The sequence below is a fragment of the Bactrocera oleae genome, unplaced genomic scaffold (assembly GCF_042242935.1).
Source record: "Bactrocera oleae isolate idBacOlea1 unplaced genomic scaffold, idBacOlea1 ctg00000009.1, whole genome shotgun sequence".
Taxonomy (NCBI): domain Eukaryota; kingdom Metazoa; phylum Arthropoda; class Insecta; order Diptera; family Tephritidae; genus Bactrocera; species Bactrocera oleae.
This window is the reverse complement of record NW_027212752.1, coordinates 2245901-2265375: the sequence shown is the minus strand read 5'-3', so window position 1 is coordinate 2265375 and position 19475 is coordinate 2245901. Positions and strand designations below refer to the sequence as shown.

The window sequence follows — 19475 nt, the reverse complement described above, 5'->3', positions numbered from 1 at the left end:
TCATATCGGTTTCCGACTCCTCGCTCTCGGCGGGTGCCTTTGCTCCTCGCCTTCGTGGTGGAGACATTTTTCTCCTACCCTCGCGATCACGTACCTACTACACAAGTACGTAACTCGCGATCCGACAAAGTTCGAAATCGGCACTCACGAACGCGTACCTGCACTACAACAATATTGTCAGTGGCCTTCAGGTTTCTTGCGGTCTACACAAAACCGGTACTGTTTGTGGACAATGCGGTCACTGTCTTTTGTTCTACACACACAAAACTTCACGCCAGGCAATAACACTGCCTATTGTTTGTAGCACACACCAGGCAAAAACACTGCCTATTTTTTGTAGCACACACCAGGCAAAAACACTGCCTATTGTTTTTAAGCAAACTTAAACGTGCCTAAATTGTCACTGGCCTTCGCACCAGGCAATAACACTGTCTATTGTTAGTTTTGTCACTGTACACTTGCACTACAATTTTTAAAGCAATTACCCGCGGTAATTACACACCTTGGTCAGGTTCGAGGCCTATCTAACACCTCTGCCGTACTTTGGGTCCGGCACCCGGTTGCAGTGCAACTCCACATTGAGTGAACAAAACACTCTTCCCGCATTTGGGCATCAACCACAACCACCACGATACTCCCCGAAGGGCCAGTCCGGATGAGCAGGTTGGAGCGAACTCCAAGGGCCCCTGCTCCCCGTGGTACCAGATATAAGTCTCCGGTCAGACCTCGTAACCGAAGCTACTACCAGTTGAGCTTCCATACTGCTCTGTACTGGTGACCAGGGATTAAATCCCTACCCCTTATCTTTCACCCTTAATCTAACCCATATTTTCAGCTAATTGTCTCCGCCGCCTGAACAATTCACGCGCAAACCTATCAAACGACCCTAACTGTTCGGTATTTGGACTAGTGGAGATCACACCGCTGACGTCTAATCGTCCATTAGTCCAACTAATCCCCATTCCTTCAAGGTTCCTAATGTCCGAGTACATCGAGCAGAGCGCAATAACATGCGCCCAATCTTCAACACGCGCCCCACACATACACTCTGGCGTGTCAGAAAGGTGCCTCTGATGTAGAAATGCGTTCAGAGGACCATGTCCAGTAAGCAGAAAACCCAGGCTCAGACAGAATCGGAAGTCTGGGTTTTCTTCTACAAACCTAACGTCTCGGATGTATCCATAGGTCACCCTACCGTTAGGGCTATTGTCCCAACGGTCTTGCCACCTTATCTTAACCCTGTCCTCTAGAGGTCTCTTGCTTCCTAGATATCCTTCCCTCTCTACGTCAAGGTCGGAAATCAGGTTATTCTGCAGCAAGGACACACTCAAGCCTCTTCTTAACCTGAATGCAACAGCACGCTGTATGACAATCAGGTCAAGAGGGGGTGCACCTAACAAAACTTGCATCGCATCCGTTGAAAGGGTGCGACACACTGGCAAACAGGCTAGCATCATACAGCGCTGCACGGAGAGTAGTTTTTGGCGACCGAAGACCGTCGTGGCTAATTCCCACCATACTGCAGCTCCATAAGTGGCACAGGCCACAAATAAGCCACGATATATGGTGCGAACCGCACGACGTCCGAGGCCCCAATCACTCCGTAAAACGCGCCTGACCTTGCCGACAGTCGCCAGCAGTCTTTCTTTCACGCTAAACAAGTGTGGTGTGAAACACATCATTTCCCTCATGGTCAACCCCAAGTATTTGACTTGCGTCATGTACTTGATGCTGACCCCATTTACACGGACAATCGGTGGACGAGCCGGCGACAATCTGCCCTTAAGCAGCATTGTAACCGTTTTGTCCATTGATATGTCTACACCAACACCTACACCCCAGCTGTGGACAATTTCTAAGAATCGTCCTCCCGCTCGCTCTATTTCGGACCTTGAGTGACCTTCAACTAAAAGAAGAAGGTCATCCGCGTACGCACAACACTTGCATACTGGTTCAAGTTGGCCAAGCAGAGAGTCCATCATAAGGTTCCAAATATATGGACCACAGATGAATCCCTGCGGGCAGCCCCGAGCCACCCCAATCTCAACACTCCCTTTCATTCCTACGATTGAGGCTTTTCTGTCCGAAAAGTAGCTGCGCCAGAGAGTAACTTCCGGGCAGCCGAGCTCCTCCAATCGTTCAATCACCCTATCCCAGATTAGGTAGTCAAAAGCTCCCTTAAAGTCAACAAATATGCCAAGGACATATTCGTTGACGTTCTCCCTAACGGCACTCTGGACATACATTCAAGCATCCTCTACACTGCGTCCTTTCCTGAAACCATACTGCCTATCCGACCACATATCCCGCGTTAGATCCTGAAGTCGTTCCACCATAACTCTCTCCAGTACTTTTCCCTGCACTGGAAGGAGACTGATGCCCCGATAAGAACGAGGATCACTCCTGATCTTATCAGGGGACTTCAGGAGAGGAACGACCCTAGCCCTTTTCCACTCCCGTGGAAAATATCCCTCCCACACGCACTTATTGTAAATGGCCTCCAAGTATTCCGGAATGAACTTCCACATGCTTTTACACATCTCTCCGTTCAAACCATCAAAACCTGGGGATCTTTTACACCTGACCAGGCCAAAGGCGTATCCCAGCTCCCCTTCATCTAGTGGAGGAACAGGTACCTCACACGTTTGAGATACCCGAGCCTCCGCCCTAGGAAAGAACGCTCCTAGAAGAACCCCAGCACAGTCTCTCCACGTTGATAATACAGTTTCACCAACGCGGAGAGAGGTGATATCCTCCCTCTTACGACCCCTACAGATCTTGTAGACCTGACCCCATGGGTCGTTCCTATTTTCCCCTATAAAGTTCCTCCATTCCTCTTCCTTGGTTTTGACTAGCATTTGTTTGTAATCCCTCATCACACAACTAAATTCATACCTAATCTGGGACAGCCCATCAGAGTTTGACTGTCTAGCGCGTTGAAACTTTCGTCTCAATCGCCGGACAGCTCTCCTCTTCATCGTTAGCTCTTTCGTCCACCACTTAAGTTTTCTCACTCTGAAGCTTTCGAACTTTCCGAGAACACTGTTATTCACTTCCCACACTACATCGTATAGCCGATAAATTTGCTCGTCCACCCCAAAGTCTTCAAACTCACTAAGCGGTATTTCTAATACCGCTTCCCTGACAGATCGTCCATATTGGTTCCAGTCGATACCAGAGGTACGCCATCGCCGCAATGGACCCTCATACGCCGAGGGAGGAGATTTAGGAGTAACCATAATTTGAATCAAGTTATGGTCACTCAATCCCCACCCTCCCCTAATCTCCCACCTAACATTAAAGGTCCTATTTGCTGCCTCATTGATGAAGGACACATCGATGTCGCTCACACCCACAGGCCCATCAAACGTATACCACTCGCTTGGCTCGTTTAATATGTGAAGACTATTTGCCTCCACCCATTCGCTTAATACCTCGCCTCTAGTGTGGCTTTGATATCCTGACGAATGTCGGGATACCTTACTAAACCACATAGAGGACGAGGCATTCGCATCCATTCCTAGGATAAGCGAGCTACTACTGGCAAGTAGCAGTAGCTTATCCATGTACAGCAGGTAAGGCTCTAGAGGTTCGCTGTATTTGCAATAAACACTAGCGACTACCAATCTACCGAACTCCCCCTCTATGGATACACAAACACCCAGCTGTGACGAATCCAGAACTACGCAGTCGTAGCTCGGATTATTCACAACTATTGCGGCATTTCTCCTAAGGTCTCTGAAGACCCTAAATCCTCCAGGGAGACCCCGAACCACACCATTAGTGGCGTAGGGCTCCTGGAGCAATGCGATGCCGCACCCACCCTCTAGCATACAACCCCCTAACTCGCACATTACGGCATAACAACCCTGACAATTTAGCTGTAAAATCGTCCTCATTAGTGTCTGGAAAGGGCACGCTCTACTATGCCACAGTAGACTGGACAAGCAGCTGACATCATAAGATGCCCAGCTGGTCTACCCTTAAATGCACAGCTGCGACAATGTGGTGCATTGACGCAACTAGCAGCTCTGTGGCCTTCCTGACCACAGCTACGGCAGACATCGGACTTGGCCTTACATTGCGCCACTCGATGGTCAAAGCCCATCCACCGAAAACAGCCGGCAACAGGGCTGTCTGGTCGCACTCGGTAGGTAAACCACTTAATGTAGCACCTTCCCGCTTCTAAAAAGGCGGACATTACTTCCTCCGAACCCTCCAGAACGACGTTAGTTTTACCATCTGGCGCCACCTTCCAGGGGCGACTGACCAACCTAACGTCGGATCTCTTTGCCTCAGGACTTAAATTCGTACTGAAGAGTTCTTCCATGAATTCCTCATAGGAGATCTCGGTGTGTACTCCTTGCACCACAACCCTTGGCTCCAACTTCCGGTTGACACTGACGTCCACCACGGGTGGACCGCCACGGGTGGACCGCCCCACCACCCTTTATCGGCCTTACATCATGGATCCTTACGCCGAGTGAAGGACCCACCTCCTTGACCACCTTTTTGATTACTTCCTTAGAGGAAGTTGCAGGCCCCTTACTCCTGACCACAACTGACCAGGTCTCCACCGGCTTCGGCGACATCGGCGCTATTGCCTTCAGCACTGGTGCCGGAGGGGCAGGCGCCGAAGTCGCGGGAGCCACCATTGGTTTGGTCGGACGCGATCCCCCACAACCTCCCGTAAGGGCATCCACCTGCCCGCGAAGATGAGCGTTCTCCGCAATTATGGTCATCAGGAGTGCCTCGTACTTCGAGGTAAGCTCCATAAGACCCCTCATCTCGGAAACCTCAATATTTCCCCCCCCGAAAACCAAAGCGCTAACCTCGGCTGTTACAGCTTTCATAGCTGCAACATGGGTGATAGCGCCACCCCCAACAACACCCCCCTTATTCGCAATACGCTCCCCTTTTTTACCTTTCGTCTTTTCTCCTTCACGCTTTTTGCCTCCTCCTGCCTCCTTCGCTGCTCCGGCTATGGGTTTCGATGCTCCCGTCTCGCTGGCGCTCTCGCACGACCTCCCCAACGGTGGAGTGCCCAGGCGAGCCTTTCTGCGCGGTGGGGGCTTTTCGACTTCCTTTTCGCCCGCCGATGACGCTGCCGTAATCATATCGGTTTCCGACTCCTCGCTCTCGGCGGGTGCCTTTGCTCCTCGCCTTCGTGGTGGAGACATTTTTCTCCTACCCTCGCGATCGCGTAACTACTACACAAGTACGTAACTCGCGATCCGACAAAGTTCGAAATCGGCACTCACGAACGCGTACCTGCACTACAACAATATTGTCAGTGGCCTTCAGGTTTCTTGCGGTCTACACAAAACCGGTGCCCGAACTGTTTGTGGACAATGCGGTCACTGTCTTTTGTTCTACACACACAAAACTTCACACCAGGCAATAACACTGCCTATTGTTTGTAGCACACACCAGGCAAAAACACTGCCTATTTTTTGTAGCACACACCAGGCAAAAACACTGCCTATTGTTTTTAAGCAAACTTAAACGTGCCTAAATTGTCACTGGCCTTCGCACAGGCAATAACACTGTCTATTGTTAGTTTTGTCACTGTACACTTGCACTACAATTTTTAAAGCAATTACCCGCGGTAATGCTTTATGTGTCTCTGGCCTTCGATTTAATTCGCGCCAGGCAATTGTATGTTTTCTATGGTTTCTGTTAACAGAAAAAATTCACTGTTTTCAACTGTCACTAAATTGTTTTATCAATGCGCGAACACGACCGTTCACTACGAGTGTCTACAACAGAGTCAGTAAATAGGGACAACTTTCGTTGTAGATTTACGTGAGTACCTGCCGGCGACGGCCTTACCTCACGGTGTTCAAAACACAACGGATCAATACAATGCGTTGATCAGCGCCCCAAACAATACGAGCTTATGCAAGTATTTATTTGGATACCAGTGGCAGTGTGTCTGGGTCCACACTACCATCTTGGTATGATTCGAGACCGACCTAAAACCTCTTCCGTTTTCGGGTACGGCATCCAGTTACTTGTGTAACTTCTTTTTTCGAACTGAAAATTCAGTTCTTCCAGCATTTAGGTTTAAACCACAGCCACCACGATACTCCCCAAAGGGCCGAACCCAAGGAGCAGATTGAACAGAAGTCCAAGGGCTTTCTGCTCCCCGTGGTACCGGAAAGTCTCCGATCAGACTGCGTAGCCTAAACTACTGCCAGTTGAGCTACCCATTACTCAAATGACTGGTGACATTTGTCGCTTGAACTTCAAATGTCTTTTTATTTGCTTTTTCATTTAAAGTGTTTCTAATATCAGTTCAAGCTGAGTATTATAGCACTATCACTCCATATACTATGCTGATATTACTGTGCAAAGAATATAATAACAGTCATAGTGCATATTGGCTTTTAGTCGGTTCGAGGCCTATCTAAAACCTCTGCCGTACTTTGGGTCCGGCACCCGGTTGCAATGCAACTCCACATTGAACTGACAAAACGTCAGCTCTTCCCGCATTTGGGTATAAACCACAACCACCACGATACTCCCCGAAGGGCCAGTCCGCACGAGCAGGTTGGAGCGAACTCCAAGGGCCCCTGCTCCCCGTGGTACCAGAATTAAGTCTCCGGTCAGACCTCGTAGCCGAAACTACTACCAGTTGAGCATCCATACTGCTCTGGACTGGTAACCAGGGGCTAGACCCCATTCACTCCACACAATCACTCATCTTACACACTAAAAGCTAACCCTAACTTTCAGTTAAACGCCTTCGCCGCTTAAATAATTCACGCGCAAACATTCCTAACTGTTCAGTATACTCATTGCTAGAAACTACATTACCTACAATTAATCGTCCGTCTGTCCAACTAATCCCCACACCCCCAATATTCCTAATGTCTGAATACATCGGGCATTCTGCAATAACATGCACCCAATCCTCCATACGTGCCCCACACAAACACCCCGAACTATCAGAAAGGTGCCTCCGATACAAAAATGCATTCAGAGGCCCATGCCCCGTTAACAAAAATCCCAGACTCAAGCAAAATCTGAAGTCTGGGTTACCCTCAACAAACGTTACATCCCGGATGTATTCATATGTCACCCGACCCTTAGGGCTATTTTCCCAACGGTCCTGCCACCTACGCCTAACCTTTAAATCCAGGAGCCTCTTGCTCTCTAGATAACCCACCCTCTCAACATCAATACCATCTGTCCAATCTGTCCGCAGCATAGAAACACTCAAGCCCCTTCTTAATCTGAATGTAACAGCACGCTGTATAACAATCAGATCAAGAGGGGGTGCACCCAACAACACTTGCATTGCATCCGTCGAAACAGTGCGACACACTGGCAAACAGGCTAGCATCATACAGCGCTGCACGGAGAGTAGTTTTAGGCGACCGAAGACCGTCGTGGCTAATTCCCACCATACTGCAGCTCCATAAGTGGCACAAGCCACAAACAAGCCACGATATATGGTGCGAACAGCACGGCGTCCAAGGCCCCAATCACTCCTCAAAATGCGTCGCACTTTGCCAACAATTGCCTGCAGCCGCTCACCCACACGCACCAAATGTGGGGTGAAACACATTCTTTCTCCTATAGTCAACCCCAGGTATTTAACTTCCTTCACATACCTGATGTTGACCCCATTCACCTTGACAATCGGTGGACGAACCGGCGACAATCTGCCCTTAAGCAGCATATGTCAACCCCCACATCTAAACCCCAGCTATTTACAATTTCTAAAAATTGTACCCCCGACCGTTCTAACTCAGACCGCGATCGACCCTCAACGAGAAGAAGAAGGTCGTCCGCATACGCACAACATTTACAGCGGGGCTCGAGCTGTCCAAGCAGAGAGTCCATCATAAGGTTCCAAATATATGGACCGCAGATGGATCCCTGCGGGCAGCCACGAACCACTCCAATTTCAACACTTCCATTCATACTTACTAGAGAAGCTTTTCTCTCCAAAAAGTAACTCCGCCAAAGAGTAATTTCCGGACAGCGAAGCTCCTCCAGCCGCTGCAAAACTCTATCCCACCTTAAATAATCAAACGCTCCCTTGAAGTCAACAAATATGCCAAGGACATATTTGTTGACATTCTCCTTAACAACACTCTGAACATAAAACCAAGCATCTTCTGTACTGCGTCCTTCCCTGAACCCATACTGCCTATCCGACCATATACCCCGCGTTAGCTCCTGAAGCCGTTCCACCATAACTCTTTCCAATACTTTTCCAAGTACTGGAAGGAGACTGATGCCCCGATAAGAGCGAGGATCACTCCTGATCTTATCAGGAGACTTCAGGAGAGGTACAACCCTAGCAATTTTCCACTCACGTGGAAAATAACCCTCCCACACGCACTTATCATAAATGGCCTCCAAGTATTCCGGAATGAACTTCCACAAGCTTTTACACATCTCTATGTTCAAACCATCAAAACTTGGGGACCGTTTAGACCTGACCAGGCCAAAGGCATACCCCAACTCCCCATCATCTAATGGAGGGACAGGTACCTCCTGTGCTTGGGGTACCTGAACCTCCGCCCTGGGAAAGAACGCACCTAATAGAACCCTCGCACATTCTCTCCACGTAGATAACACAGTGTCACCCACGCAAAGAGAGGTGATATCATCTCTCTTACGACCCCTGCAGATCTTATAGATCTGACCCCAGGGGTCATCCCTATTTTCACTAACAAAATTTCTCCATTCATATTCTTTAACCCTAACTAACATATCTTTATATTCCCTAATTTCACAACAAAAATCATACCTAACCTGTCTGAATTGGACCGTCGAGCGCGTTGAAACTTTCGCCTCAATCGCCTGACAGTCCTCCTCTTCAAGGTTAACTCACGCGTCCACCATTTTATTTTCCTAAGCTTAAAACTTTCACACTTCTTAAGTTCCCTATCATTAACAACCCACACTATCTCATAAAGACGAGCAATCTGCTCATCAACCCCCAAGCCCTCAAACTCACTAAGCGGTATTTCCAATACCGCTTCCCTAACACACCGTCCATATTGGTTCAAGTCAATACCAGAGGTACGCCATCGCCGCAACGGTCTTACAGTAGATAGGGACAACTTTCGTTGTAGACTTACGTGAGTACCTGCCGGCGACGGCCTTACCTCGGCCCCAAACAAAACGAGCTTATGCAAGTATTTGTTTGGATACCAGTGGCAGTGTGTCTGGGTCCACACTACCATCTTGGTATGATTCGAGGCCGACCTAAAACCTCTTCCGTTTTCGGGTACGGCACCCAGTTACTTGTGTAACTTCTTTTTTCGAACTGAAAATTCAATTCTTCCAGCATTTAGGTTTAAACCACAGCCACCACGATACTCCCCAAAGGGCCGAACCCAATGAGCAGATTGAACAGAAGTCCAAGGGCTTTCTGCTCCCCGTGGTACCGGAAAGTCTCCGGTCAGACTGCGTAGCCTAAACTACTGCCAGTTGAGCTACCCATTACTCAAATGACTGGTGACATTTGTCGCTTGAACTTCAAATGTCTTTTTATTCGCTTTTTCATTTAAAGTGTTTCTAATATCAGTTCAAGCTGAGTATTATAGCACTATTACTCCATATACTATGCTGATATTACTGGGCAAAGAATATAATAACAGTCATAGTGCATATTGGCTTTTAGTCGCCTTTTACGACAGGCATGCCTTGCCGCGGGCATATTCTTTCCCCAAACCCGCAGGGGAAAAGTAGATAGGGACAGAGGGAATCTCGTTAATCCATTCATACGCGTCACTAATTAGATGACGAGGCATTTGGCTACCTTAAGAGAGTCATAGTTACACCCGCCGTTTACCCGCGCTTACTTGAATTTCTTCACTTTGACATTCAGAGCACTGGGCAGAAATCACATTGTGTCAACACCCGTTAGGGCCATCACAATGCTTTGTTTTAATTAGACAATCGGATTCCCCAAGTCCGTGCCAGTGCTGAATTGCTTGTTAATTGATAATCGTTATAATTTAAAAAGTATCTATCGAATAATAAATCCTTTAGAAACTTTAGCAAGAAAGTTCCACAATTGGCTACGTAACTACTATCCGGGGAACAAGAATCGAAATTCTCTATTTACCCAGAACGAGTACATAAACCATGGTATTGCTTCCCAATCAAGCCCGACTATCTTAATCTTCAGAGCCAATCCTTATCCCGAAGTTACGGATCTAATTTGCCGACTTCCCTTACCTACATTATTCTATCGACTAGAGACTCTTCACCTTGGAGACCAGCTGCGGATATTGGTACGGCCTGTTGAGAAGTTTGCGTAACCCCACCATAAATTTTCAAGGTCCGAGGAGAAAATATCGACACAACAGTAAATGTCATGCTCTTCTAGTCCATCTACCATATCTCTCTTCGAAAGACTTCCATGGTAGTACGACTATAAAACAGAAAAGAAAACTCTTTCGATACCTCTCGACGGCTTCTTTATGGTCGTTCCTGTTGCCAGGATGAGCACAAGGCCCATTTTTAATAACAAACGGATACTCAACAGGTTACGGAATTGGAACCGTATTCCCTTTCGTTCAAAATTATTCAAGTGTTTAATTACTATGGGATAAAAATTCATTCATTTCATTTCATTAAAACTTGAAAATTTTCGGCTTTCGCCTTGAACTTAGGACCGACTAACTCGTGATCAACCACTGTTCACACGAAACCCTTCTCCACTTCAGTCCTCCAAGGTCTCATTCGATTATTTGCTACTACCACCAAGATCTGTACCAATAGCGGCTCCATGCAGGCTTACGCCAAACACTCTAAGCACACCATTGTACCCTCCTACTCACTAAAGTTTCAAAATTTATAATCCAACCGAAATTGTATTATAAATCATGTACTTTAGCGGTAATGTATAGGTATACAACTTAAGCGCCATCCATTTTAAGGGCTAGTTGCTTCGGCAGGTGAGTTGTTACACACTCCTTAGCGGATTACGACTTCCATGTCCACCGTCCTGCTGTTTTAAGCAACCAACGCCTTTCATGGTATCTGCATGAGTTGTTAATTTAGGCACCGTAACATTACGTTTGGTTCATCCCACAGCGCCAGTTCTGCTTACCAAAAGTGGCCCACTGGGCACATTATATCATAACCTCAACCTTCATATCAAGAAAGGTGAGGTTCTTACCTATTTAAAGTTTGAGAATAGGTTAAGGTCGTTTCGACCCTAAGGCCTCTAATCATTCGCTTTACCAGATAAGATTATTTTACATAATTTTTAAATGCACCAGCTATCCTGAGGGAAACTTCGGAGGGAACCAGCTACTAGATGGTTCGATTGGTCTTTCGCCCCTATACTCAATTCTGACAATCGATTTGCACGTCAGAACTGTTTCGGTCTTCCATCAGGGTTTCCCCTGACTTCAACCTGATCAAGTATAGTTCACCATCTTTCGGGTCACAGCATATATGCTCAAGGTACGCTCCAGTTAGAGGTATAAATAATAATAAATTATCATTATACATAACTATATGGAACGCCCCGGGATTGAATTAATAATGTAATACATTAAAAATTAATCCCATTATTAATACAGTTAAGTTAATTTCGCCATTAGGTTTAATATAACCCAATGACTTGCACATATGTTAGACTCCTTGGTCCGTGTTTCAAGACGGGTCCCGAAGGTATCCTGAATCTTTCGCATTGTTAATCATATAAATGCATACAATTAATATTAAAATCAATGATAATAATATTATTGTAAAATTCAAAAGAATTTTAGCATTATATATAATAAAATCTATCAACACTTTATCAAATCATCAGTAATTATTCTATGTTAATAAGCTAAAAGCAAATTAATTTGAATAAACTTAAAAACCAACGATCTTTTGATAAATATTTTATTATGTTAATAGATTACAATGTCCTTATATGAAAAAAATGCACACTATTACTATAATATTTAAAATTAAATACTACAGTTATAATGATGAATTTTTCATAATGGATATTCAGGTTCATCGGGCTTAACCTCTAAGCAGTTTCACGTACTATTTAACTCTCTATTCAGAGTTATTTTCAACTTTCCCTCACGGTACTTGTTTACTATCGGTCTCATGGTTATATTTAGTTTTAGATGGAGTTTACCACCCACTTAGTGCTGCACTATCAAGCAACACGACTCTTTGGAAATATCTTTCTAGTAATCATTAACGTTATACGGGCCTGGCACCCTCTATGGGTAAATGGCCTCATTTAAGAAGGACTTAAATCGTTAATTTCTCATACTAGATATTAAGATATTCCATACACTGCATCTCACATTTGCCATATAGACAAAGTGACTTAGTGCTGAACTATTTTCTTTTCGCTCGCCGCTACTAAGAAAATCCTTGTTAGTTTCTTTTGCTCCCCTCATTAATATGCTAAAATTCAGGGAGTAGTCCCATATGAGTTGAGGTTGTATAAAATATATTTTAGATTGATTTGTTTATTTTTATTTAATTTTTTTGCTATTTGCTATTTTAAAGAAATATATTTTTATATCTTGATTACTCAATATTATTCAATCTTTTCATCCCTTTTTAAAATTCATAATATAATAATTAATAAAATTAACAACATTATTCCTCCACATATCATATATTTTTTTTTATTATAAATTTTTCTCAATACAATAGAGTGAATTAATTCTAGAATAAAAATTTATTTTATGCTAGACATTCCTCTTATGTATTATTTAATATAATTTAAATAATGTTGAAAATTTTTTCTTTTATGGGAATACTAAGATTCTCATTTATCATAAATTTTCGTTCAAATATGAGGTATTCAAGAATATATTTTCTATATTTCTTTTTATGCTATTAATATTATGGATTGAAAAATACAATCCAATAATATGCCATATGCTTAAATTCTATTAATTGACTAAAAGAATAAGCAACTAATTTAGCATAGTCTTACAACCCTCAACCATATGTAGTCCAAGCAGCACTTTAAAATTAATTAAAGTACATAACAGCATGGACCGCAATATGCGTTCAAAATGTCGATGTTCATGTGTCCTGCAGTTCACACGATGACGCACAGTTTGCTGCGTTCTTCATCGACCCATGAGCCGAGTGATCCACCGCTTAGAGTGATAATTTTTTTGTATTTTTTTAATTCATAGTCAAAGAATTTTAATTTATTGAAAGTATTAATAATTAATCAATAATAAATTTTTAATACAAAAGTTTAAAACATCTTTCAATAAATTGTAATTTTAAACCCAAACATTTGCAACTGCGCATGTCTTAATTCAACAAAAATAGTAATACCTTTTATATATTATTTTCTTCTCTATTTGTGCGTTTTCTTTTTTTAAATTTTTCAACATGTTTTTAATCACAAATAGAAAATACCATAAAAAAAGGTATTACACACGTTAATGTGAACAAGTTAACTTATCATTTATAATATTTTATATAAATATCACAATTAAATATTATTTTCTATATAAATAATAAGTACAGCTATATGTTTAAAGGTTTTTTTATTGCGTTCAAATACAATGTATGCGAAGTTCACAATATAATATATATTGTCATAATGCATTACAAGGAGTTTAAAAAAAAAAAAGAAACAGAAAAACATTCAAAACATTGTATAATTCAAAACATTTTGAATGAAAAGAACAAAAAGAAAACTTTTTTTTCTTTTTTATTCTTTTTTTTTATTTTGTTTTTATATAATTATTTTTTTTTCTTTTCGGATAGGAACACAATAATGATCCTTCCGCAGGTTCACCTACTGAAACCTTGTTACGACTTTTACTTCCTCTAAATAATCAAGTTCGGTCAACTTTTGCGAAACAACCGTGAAACACAAGGCGTCACAGTGATCACGTCCGAAAACCTCACTAAATAATTCAATCGGTAGTAGCGACGGGCGGTGTGTACAAAGGGCAGGGACGTAATCAATGCGAGTTAATGACTCACACTTACTGGGAATTCCAAGTTCATGTGAACAGTTTCAGTTCACAATCCCAAGCATAAAAGTGGTTCAGCGGTTTACCCGGACCTCTCGGTCTAGGAAATACACGTTGATACTTTCATTGTAGCGCGCGTGCAGCCCAGGACATCTAAGGGCATCACAGACCTGTTATTGCTCAATCTCGTTACTGCTAGTCGCAATTTGTCCATTTAAGAAGCTAGTGTCCTTATAATGGGACAAACCAACAGGTACGACTCCACTTATATAAACACATTCAAACACTTGTATATTCAAGATGAACGCATGAATGAAGGCTATATAAGCTTCAACACCATAATCCTGAAAGCATCTATTTAATATATTTGAGTCTCGTTCGTTATCGGAATTAACCAGACAAATCACTCCACGAACTAAGAACGGCCATGCACCACCACCCATAGATTCGAGAAAGAGCTATCAATCTGTCTTACACGCTTATGTTCGGACCTGGTAAGTTTTCCCGTGTTGAGTCAAATTAAGCCGCAGGCTCCACTCCTGGTGGTGCCCTTCCGTCAATTCCTTTAAGTTTCAGCTTTGCAACCATACTTCCCCCGGAGCCCAAAAGCTTTGGTTTCCCGTGAAGCGACTGAGAGAGCCATAGTAGTAGCTACACCCAATTGCTAGCTGGCATCGTTTATGGTTAGAACTAGGGCGGTATCTGATCGCCTTCGAACCTCTAACTTTCGTTCTTGATTAATGAAAACATCTTTGGCAAATGCTTTCGCTTAAGTCAGTCTTACGACGGTCCAAGAATTTCACCTCTCGCGTCGTAATACTAATGCACCCAAACTGCTTCTATTAATCATTACCTCTTGATTTAAAAACCAATGAAAGTAGAACAGAGGTCTTATTTCATTATTCCATGCACAAAATATTCAGGCATTTGGAGCCTGCTTTAAGCACTCTAATTTGTTCAAAGTAATTGTACCGGCCCACAACAACACTCGATGAAGAGCACTGAAGCAGGTTTAAATAGGAGGAATATATAAAAAATACATTGTATTAATTATATATAAGAACTCCACCGGTAATACGCTTACATACATAACGTAATGTACATACCACAATTATAGTTGTACTACCCGTATGAAGCACAAATTCAACTACGAACGTTTTAACCGCAACAACTTTAATATACGCTATTGGAGCTGGAATTACCGCGGCTGCTGGCACCAGACTTGCCCTCCAATAGGTCCTTGTTAAAGGATTTAAAGTGTACTCATTCCAATTACAGGGCCTCGGATATGAGTCCTGTATTGTTATTTTTCGTCACTACCTCCCCGAACTGGGAGTGGGTAATTTACGCGAATCCGGAATCGAACCCTGATTCCCCGTTACCCGTTGCAACCATGGTAGTCCTAGATACTACCATCAAAAGTTGATAGGGCAGACATTTGAAAGATCTGTCGTCGGTACGAGACCATACGATCTGCAAGTTATCTAGAGTTCAACCAATATAACGATCGAATAATCGCTTGGTTTTAGCCTAATAAAAGCACACGTTCCAAAAGGTCCGTGTTTATTTTGCATGTATTAGCTCTAAAATTACCACAGTTATCCAAGTAACTGTTAACGATCTATGGAACCATAACTGATATAATGAGCCTTTTGCGGTTTCACTTTTAATTTGTTTGTACTTAGACATGCATGGCTTAATCTTTGAGACAAGCATATAACTACTGGCAGGATCAACCAGAATAATATATATTTCTTTTTTATATTATGAATCTTATTTGAAAATTATACACAAATACACAAAACATAAAACATAAAAACATTTACAATATACACAACAATTTTTCTATGTTTCTTTCTTTATTATATTCCTTTGAATTGATTTTTTTTTTCATTATATTTCATTTCTATTGTGTGATTTTGTAATGATTTTTTTAATTTTTGTTTTGGTATCGTGAAAAGAATTTTCGTTCTCTATACATATTTATTATTTAATTATGTAAGAACGATATTTCTTCTTATATTGGCAAAATTTTCAAATAATATCATTCTATACATTTTACTTTATTTCAATGCATATAGTAATATATATATCTTTTTTTAAGAGTAAATACATTTTTTTCTTGATTTGAAATTAATAATTTCAAATTCTATTATATTTATTTCAATAATAAATATATGATATAAAGTATTTTCGGGTGCAACACATTAATATTTTATTTTATTTAAAAACCATCCTTTTACACATATATTTTATGAGTAAATATTAGAATAGCTCACAAATAAAACTAAAATATTGTTTAATATTTATTTCTACAATATGTTAGTATAGAATAATAGATTTTTATTTTTTTGTATAAAACAAAATCTATTTCTATTTAAACTAACTGTAGGAAACCAGGAATAAAAAACGCTCATATTATACAATATGTTAGTACAGAATATAGAGTTTTGTATAAAACAAAATCTATTTTTATTTAAACTAACTGTATAAAAACCAGGAATAAAAATTTTTTATTTCTACAATATGTTAGCCACATAGAATATATAGAGTTTTGTATAAAACAAAATCTATTTCTATTTAAACTAACTGTAGGAAACCAGGAATAAAAAACGCTCATAATATACAATATGTTAGTACAGAATATAGAGTTTTGTATAAAACAAAATCTATTTCTATTTAAACTAACTGTATAAAAACCAGGAATAAAAAATTTTTATTTCTACAATATGTTAGCCACATAGAATATATAGAGTTTTGTATAAAACAAAATCTATTTCTATTTAAACTAACTGTAGGAAACCAGGAATAAAAAACGCTCATAATATACAATATGTTAGTACAGAATATAGAGTTTTGTATAAAACAAAATCTATTTCTATTTAAACTAACTGTATAAAAACCAGGAATAAAAAATTTTTATTTTTACAATATGTTAGCCACATAGAATATATAGAGTTTTGTATAAAACAAAATCTATTTCTATTTAAACTAACTGTAGGAAACCAGGAATAAAAAACGCTCATAATATACAATATGTTAGTACAGAATATAGAGTTTTGTATAAAACAAAATCTATTTCTATTTAAACTAACTGTATAAAAACCAGGAATAAAAAATTTTTATTTCTACAATATGTTAGCCACATAGAATATATAGAGTTTTGTATAAAACAAAATCTATTTCTATTTAAACTAACTGTAGGAAACCAGGAATAAAAAACGCTCATAATATACAATATGTTAGTACAGAATATAGAGTTTTGTATAAAACAAAATCTATTTCTATTTAAACTAACTGTATAAAAACCAGGAATAAAAAGGCACACAAAATCAACTTTAATTTTCATATTTACTTAAAAATACATATAAAGTAAAAAATATTTCCATATAAATACTAAGTAAATAAAGTTATACAAGTATGAAAATTTTCATACAAGTACTAAATACATAAATCATATAAGTATAGTAATATTCATACATATAAGTATTTAAAAACAACTTCTTACTAATAAACTAATATAAGAAATTCAAATATATAAAAGTATAATACATTTCCTAGCAGTAAAAAATTTTCATATAAGTACTAAATGTATAAAGTCTATGAAGTAACAAATTTTCATATAAGTACTATTTCAGTATATGTCAATTTGAGCAGATTTGTGCAAATTTGTTATAAATGTTCTCTGCCATGTTGACGTTACCAACCCGAAAATATATGGAAAAATTCTTTAAACCTATTTAAAATTTAAAAACTCATATATACGTGGGTAATTTATATCATTTTCAAATATCGTCATGGTCATAATACAACTAATAACATCAAAAGTATTTTTACAATCGATTTTTTTTTTAATTTTTAACTTGTATGACTTCATATTTAATACTTATATGAAAATTTATTACTTCATAGACTTTATACATTTAATACTTATATGAAAATTTATTCCTTCATAGACTTTATATTTTACTTCATAGACTTTATACATTTAACACTTATATGAAAATTTATTACTTCATAGACTTTATATTTTTTATACTTATATAAAAATTTATTACTTCATAGACTTTATACAATTAATACTTATATGAAAATTTATTACTTCATAGACTTTATACATTTACTACTTATATGAAAATTTATTACTTCATAGAATTTATACATTTAATACTTATATGAAAATTTATTCCTTCATAGACTTTATATTTTACTTCATAGACTTTATACATTTAATACTTATATGAAAATTTATTACTTCATAGACTTTATACATTTAATACTTATATGAAAATTTATTACTTCATAGACTTTATACAATTAATACTTATATGAAAATTTATTACTTCATAGACTTTATACATTTAATACTTATATGAAAATTCATTACTTCATAGACTTTATATTTTTTATACTTATATAAAAATTTATTACTTCATAGACTTTATACAATTAATACTTATATGAAAATTTATTACTTCATAGACTTTATACATTTACTACTTATATGAAAATTTATTACTTCATAGAATTTATACATTTAATACTTATATGAAAATTTATTCCTTCATAGACTTTATATTTTACTTCATAGACTTTATACATTTAATACTTATATGAAAATTTATTACTTCATAGACTTTATACATTTAATACTTATATGAAAATTTATTCCTTCAAAGACTTTATATTTTACTTCATAGACTTTATACATTTAATACTTATATGAAAATTTGTTACTTCATAGACTTTATACAATTAATACTTATATGAAAATTTATTACTTCATAGACTTTATACATTTAATACTTATATGAAAATTTATTACTTCATAGACTTTATACATTTAATACTTATATGAAAATTTATTACTTCATAGACTTTTTACTTTAATACTTATATGAAAATTTATTACTTCATAGACTTTATACAATTAATACTTATATGAAAATTCATTACTTCATAGACTTTATACAATTAATACTTATATGAAAATTTATTACTTCATAGACTTTATACATTTACTACTTATATGAAAATTTATTCCTTCATAGACTTTATACAATTAATACTTATATGAAAATTTATTACTTCATAGACTTTTTACTTTAATACTTATATGAAAATTTATTACTTCATAGACTTTATACAATTAATACTTATATGAAAATTTATTACTTCATAGAATTTATACTTTAATACTTATATGAAAATTTATTACTTCATAGAATTTATACATTTAATACTTATATGAAAATTTATTCCTTCATAGACTTTATATTTTACTTCATAGACTTTATACTTTAATACTTATATGAAAATTTATTACTTCATAGACTTTATACATTTAATACTTATATGAAAATTTATTCCTTCATAGACTTTATATTTTACTTCATAGACTTTATATATTTAATACTTATATGAAAATTTATTACTTCATAGACTTTATACAATTAATACTAATATGAAAATTTATTACTTCATAGACTTTATACATTTAGTACTTATATGAAAATTCATTACTTCATAGAC

The 19475-nt window shown here is 38.7% G+C and overlaps 1 non-coding gene and 1 pseudogene across 1 annotated transcript; both read right to left on the bottom strand.

Moving 5' to 3' along the window:
• Nucleotides 1-9655: 9655 nt before the first annotated feature.
• Nucleotides 9656-12434, bottom strand: LOC138858477 (large subunit ribosomal RNA; annotated as a pseudogene).
• Nucleotides 12435-12936: 502 nt separating this feature from the next.
• LOC138858321 (5.8S ribosomal RNA) lies at nt 12937-13115 on the bottom strand. Its single transcript, XR_011397462.1, has one exon. It is a non-coding gene; the product is annotated as a 5.8S ribosomal RNA (ribosomal RNA).
• Between the last annotated feature and the right edge of the window lie 6360 nt (nt 13116-19475).